Source organism: Aedes albopictus, chromosome 3, assembly GCF_035046485.1.
Source record: "Aedes albopictus strain Foshan chromosome 3, AalbF5, whole genome shotgun sequence".
Lineage (NCBI taxonomy): Eukaryota > Metazoa > Arthropoda > Insecta > Diptera > Culicidae > Aedes > Aedes albopictus.
This window is the reverse complement of record NC_085138.1, coordinates 227,921,521-227,935,287: the sequence shown is the minus strand read 5'-3', so window position 1 is coordinate 227,935,287 and position 13,767 is coordinate 227,921,521. Positions and strand designations below refer to the sequence as shown.

Genomic DNA, 13,767 nt, shown 5'->3' with positions numbered 1-13,767 from the left:
TACATAAATGATGCCAGGAAATGTTTGTACGTGCAACAAACTGCCCATTGTAAAAAGGCAGTTTGTAACAAGTTGGCATATTTGGTTAAAAGCAGCAGTTGAATGTTTTTGACTGTCCAAATTTACTTTGGTCAATCAATTAGCATTGAATCGATTTGGCCTAGATCCACTCGCCACTGCGAGCATAACAAGCCACATATAGCCCTGACATTGAATACTTTTCAAGTTCAAGGGGAGAAAACTTTGCATACACCATATGCGACAATATTTATAAACACTCTTCCTCTAGAACGATCACCGATAGTTTGGCGTTCAGCTGAGAGTTGTTTATGTTTGGAGAAATATCGATCGGACGCGCGATCAAAACGCAATGCGTGTTGCAAGCGACAGTCCGTCTTGGGTTTTCTTTTTGTTCTTCCATTTAGAACAGATTACCTCTTACGGAACGTGGCCTATGTATCGATGGATAAATACAGGAATTCATCTACTGATTCATTTAAGGCATAGATTTAGCCACACGTTCAAGGCGAGAACCTGGGGTAAGGAACAATCGGTCCGACTGTGATTATGAGTATTCGTGCTACAGAGGTTCTCGAACGAATTTGAGTACGAGACATTTTCTTCATATATTTGAGTACGAATCAGTCAATTGGGAATTATCATTTACATCACGGATTAGATCTTATCCCCACCACTTTGTATTAATAGTGTTTGGGTCCACACTTATTTTATTTGTAGTGGAATTTTATTTATGGGTAGGGGTTGCAAATATGGACTAGAATACCCCACCATATTTCATGAATAACTATAACGAACATGAACGAATATGAACCCGATCTCTCCCTCCCTTCCATTTGTCACGGATAAATATTCCGATGTTGACCCGATCTCTCCCCACCATTTTTTTTAGGGACCCGAATTATCCCGATGATGAACGAAAACTTTTTTTTGTCATGGATAATTATCTCGGACGTGGTCGGATTGAAAAATAGAAAAGGCCCCTTTAGGGTCGGACTTCATGAGGATGGTTTGCCTTCATATTATAAAATGATGGGTTCGATTTTTATGGGAACACAAGTGATATGGAATGATGTTTAGTTTTTAAGGACGAGAAAAACTATCGGTTTGAAAATATACTTTTGGTGTGTAGAAACGGGTTGGGTTCCAATAGAATCGAAGTTTACATTAGATTCAATGTTTGTTTTTAACTCGCCATGAAAAATCAAAGTTTATCCCGAGCTCAAGATTTTTTCTAGGCGCAGGGGCTGAAACGCATGCAAGTTCGGGGGAAAAATTTTGGAATGCGATTGGTCAAATGAACCGTTTGAGTTCATGTAATCAACCAAAAGGTGAAATATGATGAATATGATTGGTCAAATGAATCTCTTTGATTCAAAAAGACATCATATGGGGAAACAGCACAAATGAAAGAAGGATATATGCACATCTCTTTCCAGCTCAGGAACTCCAGGATTCTTTTCTGATTCCAGAGTGGGGATGATTGAAAAGTGTAGTGCATATGTATTGTAATGAGAGTTGATGTGTAGGTTGAAATCTCAGGATATAAAAACCGCTGCCGGACCCTTGATCGAGGAAGTGCTTAGGAATTTATTCGAGAGAAGTTATTAAGAAGTTATTAAGAAGTTATTAAGAAGTTATTAGGAATTTATTTCGAGAGTTTAGGGAAGTTATTTAGTGAGTGAGTAAGTGAAGTGAAGCAAAATAAGTAGTGCTGGAGTTAGCAGAACAGTAGAGTAGAGTAGGGTGCAAAGTAGTGTGTTTGTGAATTCCAACAAGAAAATTGTATTCTCCTGAAACTGACATCGCTTCACGGCTAGAGCTAAGTATAAAAAAATAATAATAAAAGATAACCTAATTTTTTTTTTTCAGCACACAATATCACATCCGAAAAAGTATATTAAATATTTCAGTACAATCGCTTGAATTTGGGGCGGTTGCATACGGATGTAAGTTTTCAGGTTATTAAATTTGTTCGAAATCAATTCAAAATTAATCCTATCCTAGTTCATCGTCTATATTTCCATGATTATGTTGAATTGTAGTATTAAAATTAAAATTTATGTAGAATTGTAGGCCTAAAGTTTCTCCATACAATCTGAGTAGCTCTGTTGTTACCTATAAGTGTTGAGCATCACTGGATTGGCTCTCATGCTCTCGTCCTCGTCGTTCTGCGTGCTCGCCAATAGCATTGTAATATGCCTTCGGTTGATGCACAATAGATTAATTTAGAAGTAATGTAGGGTATCGCGCCACTTGGGCGGTGGCTTCTATATTCGTCTGTTTCCCACTATAACTCAGTCAATTTTGAACCAAAAAACGTAAATAAAAGGGCGCACAGTGCGAGTAGTGAATTCTATACTGGACAACAAGAAATATTTATAAATGTCTGAGTCTAAGAAATCAAATTAGTTTGGATTTACTTTGGTCTGGCTTGCAGTCTTAATAAGTTGGCCTACGAATTTATTATCTTGGCTCCAACGTTTCGATCCCGATTTGGATCTTCCTCAGGGATCTAATTTTATTTGGTTTACAGACAGAGACATGATACATTAATTATTAAAAGTGGTTTTACATATAACATAAACTTACAAAGAATTATTCGTAGCTGTCCAAAAACATTCAGCCTGTAGTGTTGTCTATGTTTCGTTGTTGCATGGTCGGTTTGGTGATCTAGTACTACCATTTATACGCCTCCACTGTGTTTTTTCGCCCACAATTCTATATAACACTTTACTCACTGTCTAGCTGTTCAACTTCAATCGTCTTTACTGCCTACGTTATTCGTCATTTTGATTCATTTGTGCTTCATCTATTTCTGTTGTATTGGTGTCAAGATCGTTCCTACTATGTCTGTTTCTGTGAGATAATCTTTTCAGTGTGTGCATGATACCTGTATAACATGTGTGTAACCCGTCTACATCTGTCCGTTTGTTTATGTTTTCTGTTGTCATTATATGGCATATCTCTAATATTGGTAGTCTATTTGTTTTTAAGCTACAATCTAATACATTGGCGTTTTGCAGATCAAATCTGTGGCCTGTGTCAACACAGTGGTTCATCATTGCTGTTCTTTCCCTCAGATTGCTCAGTTTATGTAGTTTGTCTGAAGTGTTTTCTATTTGTGTGATTTTGTCCAGGAGATTGACATCAGATTTATGTCCGTATATACGTGTTTGTAACTTATTGGTTGTCATGCCAACGTATTTGGCATCACACTGTTGAAAACCAATACAGTAAATTACGTTATTACGCTGATATGTATCTGTCCTCCCTTTCATAGCTTTATATAATGAACCCACTGTGTTGTTGTTATAATGTACTATGCTAATATTGTCAAATTCATTTGATCTCTTAATGTATTGTGTGATCTGCTGTGTTAGCCCTACTATGTATGGAATCGACTTATAAATATTGCTTTGTTGATCGTCATTTTCTGGTTGTGCTGGTGTTGTCATTCTTCTTTCGTTGTGTCAGTGTCGGTTAATTAGTCTATTAATCAACGAGACGGGGTAGTCGTTTAGCTTCAGTATGCTCATCACTGTCGCCTTTTTCTGTTGCTCCGTTTTGATCGTCGAAAGGGTGTTTACCTTTTTGACGAAGTTGTATGCCACATTCATTTTTAGGTGTTTTGGGTGCAGCGAGAAATAGTTTAGGATCCGTCCAGATGCGATCGGCTTCATAAACCAATCTGTGGAGAATGATTGATCTTCGTTGCGGACAACGACCATGTCGAGGAATGGCAGCCTCCCGGCGACTTCGTATTCTACCGTGAATTGCAGTTTTGGGTGATAGTCGTTAAATGCACCCAATACTGTATCTACTTCGTTGGCAGGAATCACGATGAAGAAGTCGTCGACAAACTTCTTCAAGATCGGAATGTGCACGACTATCACCCAAAACTGCAATTCACGGTAAAATACGAAGTCGCCGGGAGGCTGCCATTCCTCGACATGGTCGTTGTCCGCAACGAAGATCAATCATTCTCCACAGATTGGTTTATGAAGCCGATCTCAACATTTGTATAGCGGTTTTTGCGATTCCAACAGTTTGTTTTAAAATACATGAACCTTCAGTGGAACATCATCGAAAAAATGTGCACAAACGATGTACAGAGTTTGAAAGGTCACTTAGGAAATGTACAAAATATAGTGGGAGTAAGTGAGAAATGACGAAGAGTGCAGAACGGTTTTGGAGGAGAAGAATGCAGCGAGGGCGGTAATGCTGCAGCAAGGGACTCGACAGAACGTGGAAAGTTATAAACAGAAGCGGAAACAGCAGACCCGCCTCTTTCGGGAGAAAAAGCGCCGCCTGGAAGAAGCGGAGTGTGAAGAAATGGAACTGCTGTGCCCATTGGCGGTGACAAAGGGGGCCAAGGGGGGGGGGGGGGGCACTTGACCCCCCTAACTCAAAATTTTTGATTAAATACGCCAAAAAATGTTTCAGTAAAATTAACAAAATAAATAGAATCAATTTGGCGCCAACAAATTTCACTAGATACGCCAAAAAATGTTTCAGAAAAATTAACAAAATAAACAGAATCAATTTGGCGCCAGCAAATTTCACTAGATACGCCAAAAAATGTTTCAGAAAAATTAACAAAATAAACAGAATCAATTTGGCGCCAGCAAATTTCACTAGATACGCCAAAAAACGTTTCAGAAAAATTAACAAAATAAATAGAATCAATTTGACGCCAGCAAATTTCACTAGATACGCCAAAAAATAATCCAGAAAATTAAAGAAAATTGATAGAATCACTTGGGCATCTGGAAGTTGCATTAGATTTGCCAGAGTAATTTTTCCAACTTAAAGAAAATATTGTAGGTTGCTTTCATAACAAAACGCGCTGCCAACTTCCAGTCGGCATATCTGAACCATCGCAACGAATCAAGCACCACCTCTGCTGCTGTTTGTGTTAGTGAGATTGGAGAAATGTCAGACTCTCGCCTGCTGATTGGCTGCGACGACTCTGGCGACGGTTTCATCCGCGACGGATTCAAATCGTCGCGTTCGATAAGGGGGAAAACCGTCAATATTTGCTTTTTGGTCGGCGTTCCCAAGAAACACGGAAGTTCTACCAGAAGCTCAACGCATCCCGCAACGGCTTCGTGCCGCGAGCCGAAATATGCAGGGATAAAGACGGAGGCCTTTTGACGGACGGACGTGAGGTGATCGAAAGGTGGAAGCAGCACTTCGATCAGCACCTGCCCGGCGTGGAGAACGTAGGCACGGGAGCCCACGGCAACGGAGGAAACGACGATGCCAGTGCAGCGGAGGACGGAAATGAACCAACTCCCACGCTGAGGGAAGTTAAGGATGCCATTCACCAGCTCAAAACCAACAAGGCAGCTGGTAAGGATGGTATCGCAGCTGAACTCATCAAGATGGGCCCAGAAAAGTTGGCCACTTGTCTGCATCGGCTGATAGTCAGGATCTGGGAAACCGAACAGCTACCGGAGGAGTGGAAGGAAGGGGTAATCTCCCCATTCACAAGAAAGGCGACCATTTGGAATGTGAGAACTTCAGGGCGATCACTATTTTGAATGCTGCCTACAAAAAGCTATCCCAGATCATCTTCCGTCGTCTGTCACCTAAAACGAATGAGTTCGTGGGAAGTTATCAGGCTGGCTTCATCGACGGCCGGTCGACAACGGACCAGATCTTAACCGTACGACAAATCCTCCAGAAATGCCGTGAATACCAGGTCCCAACGCATCACCTGTTCATCGACTTCAAAGCGGCATACGACAGTATCGATCGCGCAGAGCTATGGAGAATCATGGACGAAAACGGCTTTCCTGGGAAGCTGACTAGACTGATTAAAGCAACGATGGACGGTGTGCAAAACTGCGTAAGGGTTTCGGGTGAACTATCTAGTTCATTCGCATCTCGCCGGGGACTGCGACAAGGTGATGGACTCTCATGCCTACTCTTCAGCATCGCTCTGGAAGGTGTGATGCGACGAGCCGGGCTCAACAGCCGGGGAACGATTTTCACAAAATCCGGTCAATTTGTGTGCTTTGCGGACGACATGGACATTATTGCCAGAACATTTGGAACGGTGGCAGAGCTGTACACCCGCCTGAAACGCGAAGCAGCAAATGTCGGACTGGTGGTGAATGCCTCAAAAACAAAGTACATGCTGGTAGGCGGAACCGAACACGACCGGATCCGTCTGGGTAGTAATGTTACGATAGACGGGGATACTTTCGAGGTGGTGGAGGAATTCGTCTACCTCGGATCTTTACTGACGGCTGACAACAACGTGAGCCGTCAAATTCGGAGGCGCATCATCAGCGGAAGTCGGGCCTACTACGGGCTCCAGAAGAAACTGCGTTCGAAAAAGATTCACCCGCACACCAAATGCACCATGTACAAAACGCTAATAAGACCGGTAATCCTCTACGGGCACGAGACATGGACCATGCTCGAGGAGGACCTGCAAGCACTCGGAGTTTTCGAGCGACGCGTGCTAAGGACGATCCTCGGCGGTGTGCAGGAGAACGGCGTGTGGCGGAGAAGAATTAACCACGAGCTCGCTGCACTTTACGGCGAACCCAGCATCCAGAAGGTGGCCAAAGCCGGAAGGATAGGGTGGGCAGGGCATGTTGCAAGAATGCCGGACAATAACCCTGCAAAGCTGGTGTTTGCAACTGATCCGGTTGGCACAAGAAGGCGTGGAGCACAGAGAGCACGATGGGCGGACCAGGTGGAGCGTGACTTGGCGAGCATCGGGCGCGACCGAGGATGGAGAGCGGCAGCCACGAACCGTGTATTATGGAGAAATATTGTTGATTCAGTTTTATCTTGAGTTTGATGTAATCTATATATATAAAAGTCAATGTATGTATGTTTGTATGTTAATTTGTATGTTTGTATGTTTGTATGTTTGTATGTTCGTATGTTTATTTGTTTGTATGTATGTATGTATGTTCCAGCATAACTCCGGAATGCCTCAACCATTTTCAACCAAATTTGGTATACACATTTGTTAAATTAAGGAGGTGGTTATAAGGGTTTTGGAATTCAAGATGGCGGCTTGGGTTCCAAGATGGCGGCCAAAACGTCAGAAGGCATGCTATTTAACGGTAAATCTTTTGCGAATACCATGCAATATAGGTATCTATCGACCGGGCTTAATGAGTAGAAGTCAAAAATTAATGCCATTTTGGAATCCAAGATGGCGGCCCTTAATCCAAGATGGCGGCCCTTAATGCAAGATGGCGGACAATAATCCAAAATGGCGGCCATGGAATGGTGGTTTGAGCTATTACACCATGCAATATGAGTATCTATCGATCGGGCTTGATGAGTAGAAGTAAAAAATCAATGTCCGACGCCATTTTGAAATCCAATATGGCGGACTATAAATCCAATATGGCGGACCATACTCCAAGGTGGCGGCCATGGAATGGTGGTTTGAACTATGATACCATGCACTATGGGTATCTATCGATCGGGCTTGATGAGTAGAAGTCAAAAATAGATATATGATGCCATTTTGGAATCCAATATGGCGGACTGTAAATCCAATATGGCGGACCATAATCCAAGATGGCGACCATGGAATGGTGGTTTGAGCTATGATACCATGCAATATAGGTATCTATCAATCGGACTTGATGAGTAGAAGTCAAAAATAGATATTTGACGCCATTTTGGAATCCAAGATGGCGGACCGTAATTCAAGAGGCGGACCATAATTCAAGATGGCGGCAATGCAATGGTGGTTTGAGCTATGATACCATGCAATATAGGTATCTATCGATCGGGCTTGATGAGTAGAAGTCAAAAATCAATATCCGACGCCATTTTGAAATCCAAGATGGCGGACCATAATCCAAGATGGCTGCCATGGAATGGTGGTTTGAGCTATGATACCATGCAATTATGGGTATCTATCAATCGGGCTTGACGAGTAGAAGTCAAAAATAGATGTTTGACGCCATTTTGGAATCCAAGATGGCGGACCATAATCCAAGATGGTGGCCATTGAATGGTGGTTTGAGCTATGATACCATGCAATATAGGTATCTATCGATCGGGCTTGATGAGTAGAAGTCAAAAATCAATATCCGACGCCATTTTGAAATCCAAGATGGCGGACTATAATCCAAGATGGCGGCCATGAAATGGTGGTTTGAGCTATGATACCATGCAATATGGGTATCTATCAATCGGGCTTGATGAGCAGAAGTCAAAAATAGATGTTTGACGCCATTTTGGAATCCAAGATGGCGGACCATAATCATAGACGGCGGCCATGGAATGGTGGTTTGAGCTATGATACCATGCAATATGGGTATCTATTGATCGGGCTTGATGAGTAGAAGTCAAAAATCAATATTCGACGCCATTTTGGAATCCAAGATGGCGGACCACAATCCAAGATGGCGGACCATATTCCAAGATGGCGGCCATGGAATGAAGGTTTGAGCTATGACACCATGCAATATGGGTATCTATCGATCGGGCTTGATGAGTAGAAGTCAAAAATAGATATATGATGCCATTTTGGAATCCAATATGGCGGACTATAAATCCAATATGGCGGACCATAATCCAAGATGGCGACCATGGAATGGTGGTTTGAGCTATGATAACATGCAATATAGGTATCTATCAATCGGACTTGATGAGTAGAAGTCAAAAATAGATATTTGACGCCATTTTGGAATCCAAGATGGCGGACCATAATTCAAGATGGCGGCAATGGAATGGTGGTTTGAGCTATGATACCATGCAATATAGGTATCTATCGATCGGGCTTGATGAGTAGAAGTCAAAAATCAATATCCGACGCCATTTTGAAATCCAAGATGGCGGACCATAATCCAAGATGGTGGCCATTGAATGGTGGTTTGAGCTATGATACCATGCAATATAGGTACCGTGATTTCGGGTGTAATTGATCAGTGGGGTGAAATTGATCGACGAGAGGTCCATTTTTATTTGTTAAAAATAACGTTTTAAACTTAAAACAATTTGTGTAAAATGGCCATCATCTTGCTCAAGGGTTATTGAATGATGAGATTACATGTTTTACAGCCAATTTTGTTACATATTTCGCTATAAAATTCAATATTTTCCGAAACTGAGTGTTAGGCGATCTTCATAGACACTTCCAAACTTTTGTAACCGTAGTTGTATCGCACATGTAATGTATATTCGAATGAATGTTTATAGCTGCCAAGTATTCGCTAAACACGATTCCGTCATCACAAGTTCTATAAATATTGTAATTTATGCATAAAATTGCTTTTTTTTCGGAAGTACAACATTGATACACATAATTAGTGTGAAAATTGCATACTTTTAGGTGTTTTCTTTGGATTTATTAAACTTTAAACTTTAATAATTAAAAATTTACTAAATTTGTAAAAGTTTTGCATAGCTTTTCGCATTCTGGGGTGGTTAATTCAGTTGGAAAAATAATATTCAGCACTTACAAAGGCATTTCACTGACTGATCAATTTCACCCCGAAAGTAAAATTTTTGATTTTTCGTTTAAAATGATATTTATTATAATAAAATGTTTTGCTGTAAAAGTTTCCACCTCGTTGACTGATGAAAACCATGGTCGTACTTGTTTTAAAGCATTGAATTTAACCATATCGTCAAACATTCAAAAGTTAGACGCAAAAAACTGCGAAAAGTGATCAATTTCACCCGAAACCACGGTATCTATCGATCGGGCTTGATGAGTAGAAGTCAAAAATCAATATCCGACGCCATTTTGGAATCCAATATGGCGGACCATAATCCAAGATGGCGGCCATGGAATGGTGGTTTGAGCTATGATCCCATGCAATATGGGTATCTATCAATCGGGCTTGATGCGTAGAAGTCAAAAATAGATATATGATGCCATGTTGGAATCCAAGATGGCGGATTATAATCCAAGATGGCGGACCATATTCCAAAAGCCATGAAATGATAGATTGAGCTATGATACCATGCAATGTGGGTATCTATTGATCGGGCTTGATGAGTAGAAGTCAAAAATCAATATTCGACGCCATTTTGGAATCCAAGATGGCGGACCACAATCCAAGATGGCGGACCATATTCCAAGATGGCGGCCATGGAATGAAGGTGTGAGCTATGACACCATGCAATATGGGTATCTATCGATCGGGCTTGATGAGCAGAAGTCAAAAATCAATATTCGACGCCATTTTGGAATCCAAGATGGCGGATCACAATCCAAGATGGCGGACCATATTCCAAGATGGCGGCCATGGAATGAAGGTTTGAGCTATGACACCATGCAATATGGGTATCTATCGATCGGGCTTGATGAGCAGAAGTCAAAAATAGATATATGATGCCATGTTGGAATCCAAGATGGCGGATTATAATCCAAGATGGCGGACCATATTCCAAAAGCCATGAAATGATAGATTGAGCTATGATACCATGCAATGTGGGTATCTATCGATCGGGCTTGATGAGTAGAAATCAAAAATTAATATCCGACACAATTTCGGAATCCAAGATGGCGGACTATAAATCCAAGATGGCCGATCATATTCCAAGATGGCGGACCATATTCCAAGATGGCGGCCATGGAATGGTGGTTTGAGCTATGACACCATGCAATATGGGTATCTATCGATCGGGCTTGATGAGTAGAAATCAAAAATCAATATCCGGCGCCATGTTGGAATCCAAGATGGCGGATTATAATCCATGATGGCGGACCATATTCCAAGAGCCATGAAATGATAGATTGAGTTATGATACCATGCAAAATGAGTATCTATCGATCGGGCTTGATGAGTAGAAGTCAAAAATCAATATCCGACGCCATTTTGGGATCTAAGATGGCAGACCATATTCCAAGATGGTGGCAATGGAATGGTGGTTTGAGTCATGACACCATGCAGTATATGTTTCTATCGATCGGGCTTGATGAATAGAAGTAAAAAGCAATACCCGACGCCATTTTGGAATCCAATATGGCAGATCATAATCCAAGATGGCGGACCATGTTCAAAATGGCGGCCATGGAATGGTGGTTTGAGCTATGACACCATGCAATATGAGTATCTATCGATCTTGCTTGATGAGTAGAAGCCAAAAATCAATATCCGACGCCATTTTATAATCCAGGATGGCGACCGCAATCCAAAATGAGGGCCATAAAATGGTAGGTTGAGCTATGATACCATGCAATATGGGTATCCATCGATCGGGCTTGATAGGAAGAAGTCAAATATCAGTATCCGACGCCATTTTGGAATCCAAGATGGCGGTCCATAATCCAAAATGGCGGCCATGGAATGGTAGATTGAGCTATGACACCATGCAATATGGGTATCTATCGATCGGGCTTGATGAGTAGAAGTCAAATATCAGTATCCGACGCCATTTTGGAATCCAAGATGGCGGACTACAATCCAAGATGGTGGACCATATTCCAAGATGGTGGCCATGGAATGGTGGTTTGAGCTTTGACACCATGCAGTATGGGTATCTATCGATCGGGCTTGATGAGTAGAAGTCAAAAATCAATATTCAGCGCCATGTTGGAATCCAAGATGGCGGATTATAATCCAAGATGGCAGACCATATTCCAACAGCCATGAAATGATAAATTGAGCTATGATACCATGCAATATGGGTATCTATCGATCGGGCTTGATGAGTAGAAGTCAAAAATCAATATCCGACGCCATTTTGGAATCCAAGATGGCGGTCCATAATTCGAGATGGCGGCCACGGAATGGTGGTTTGATTCATGGCACCATGCGATATGTGTTTCTATCGATCGGGCTTGATGGATAGAAGTCAAAAATCAATACCCGACGCCATTTTGAAATCCAAGATGACAGATCATAATCCAAGATGGCGGACCATATTCCAAGATGGCGGCCATGGAATGGTCGTTTGAGCTATGACACCATGCAATATGCGTATCCTACGATCGGGCTTCATGAGTAGAAGACAAAAATTGATATTTAATCTAAGATTCCGGACTGTAAATCCAAGATGGTGGACCATAATTCAAGATGGCGGACATGTGATGGTGGTTTGGGCTATGATACCATGCAATATGGGTATCTATTGATTGGGCTTGATGAGTAGAAGTCAAAAATCAATAGCCGACGTCATTTTGGAATCCAAGATGACGGACCATAATCCAAGATGGCGGCCATGGAATGGTGGTTTGAGCATGACACCATACCTTATGGGTATCTATCGATCGGGCTTGATGAGTAGAAGTCAAAAATTGATATGTAATCCAAGATACCGGACTGTAAATCCAAGATGGTAGACCATAATTCAAGACGGCGGGCATGTAATGGTGGTTTGTGCCATAATACCAAGCAATATGGATATCAGTCGATCGGGCTTGATGAGTAGAAGTCAAAAATCGATATTTGATGCCATTTTTGGATTCCAAGATGCCGCACTATAAATTCCAGATAGTGGATCATAATCCAAGATATCGGCCAAGGAATGGTAGTTTAAGCCATGATACCTTGCAATAAGTGTATCAATCGATCGGGCTTGATGAATAGAAATTACAAATCGATATCGAACGTCATTTTGGAAATCAAGATAGCGGACCGAAAAACATTTGTTTACCATAAAAAAATTAACAGCCTTCGGCAACTTTTTGCGTTGCAACTGTATGGAGGACTGAGGAACATCGGCGGCAGAAAGCCGCCGATGTTCCGAAAATCGGATGCGCCGTGTTTGCGTCGATTCACTTCTAGGCGAACAGCATATCCAAGCATTTGCCCGGTAGAATGCGAACATAGGTGTTATCCCTTTTTTAAGTCCGACGAGCGTAAGCGAGTCGGACAGCAAGCGTTTACACGTTGTAACGCAATCATATGTCTATTGATTGAGATTTGAAACCACGGCTTCGCAATTTGATAGGACACAGAGCACGCAACGAAAACTTACTGAAACGCCCATATATTATTTCCGATATATTTCTCTATGAAACCTGAGATTATATACATATAACACTTCCTCAAAGTGCCGTTGAAAAATGGTGAGAACACATGATTTAGCTTTAATTCATTTTGAATTGTTTGTTGACAGAGCAAAACATGAACAATCATAATTTATATTGAAAGCTATGAAACTAATAAATCTAGCAAATGCCAAGTGCACTGTTGGCAGAAACGAAAATAAAATTCAACTTATGGTATTGAACTTAGCCTATCTCTTTTCAGCTTAATGTTTTTTAACTCATTTTAATTGAATGACTTATTTGATTTCCATTCCATAAATTTGTATATTGTGCGGCCAACACAATGGTACACGATGCCGTAGAATCGTATCAGTAAATTTAAAGTTTAGTATACTTAGTATGTTTCGAAATTCTAGGTTTTTGACAGTTTTTCATATGGCTTTTATGTCACCTGGAATCTCTTCATCTTCAGCATGGTCTTGCGGAAAAGCGGCACCCATTCGGTTAAATGGGACTTCGCATTTGCTTCAATCATGCACAATATATAAACCCGAGCAAAGCCGGGTCATTCAGCTAGTATTAAATAAATGATGAAATGAAGTGAGAAAATTGTGCCAACAGCAATCATCATCCACGGCGGCGATAACACGTTTAAGCATAGGCAAACATTGGGTAAAAAATAGAGATCCTGCTAACCCTCGTTTGTAAAAACCGAGCACAAGAAATAACCTTCTAACTCACACAAAGCGGGGTATGATCAATAAAGTTACCATCTCGAATTCCAATGTCCATCGTGGCAAAGAACGTTTGAACTT

At 41.3% G+C, this 13,767-nt stretch overlaps 1 long non-coding RNA gene across 1 annotated transcript; it reads right to left on the bottom strand.

Moving 5' to 3' along the window:
* Positions 1 to 2,497: 2,497 nt before the first annotated feature.
* LOC134289705 (uncharacterized) lies at positions 2,498 to 3,487 on the bottom strand. Its single transcript, XR_009998626.1, has 2 exons — positions 2,611 to 3,487; positions 2,498 to 2,533 (listed from the first exon to the last, which is right to left on the bottom strand). It is a non-coding gene; the product is annotated as an uncharacterized LOC134289705 (long non-coding RNA).
* Positions 3,488 to 13,767: the final 10,280 nt, after the last annotated feature.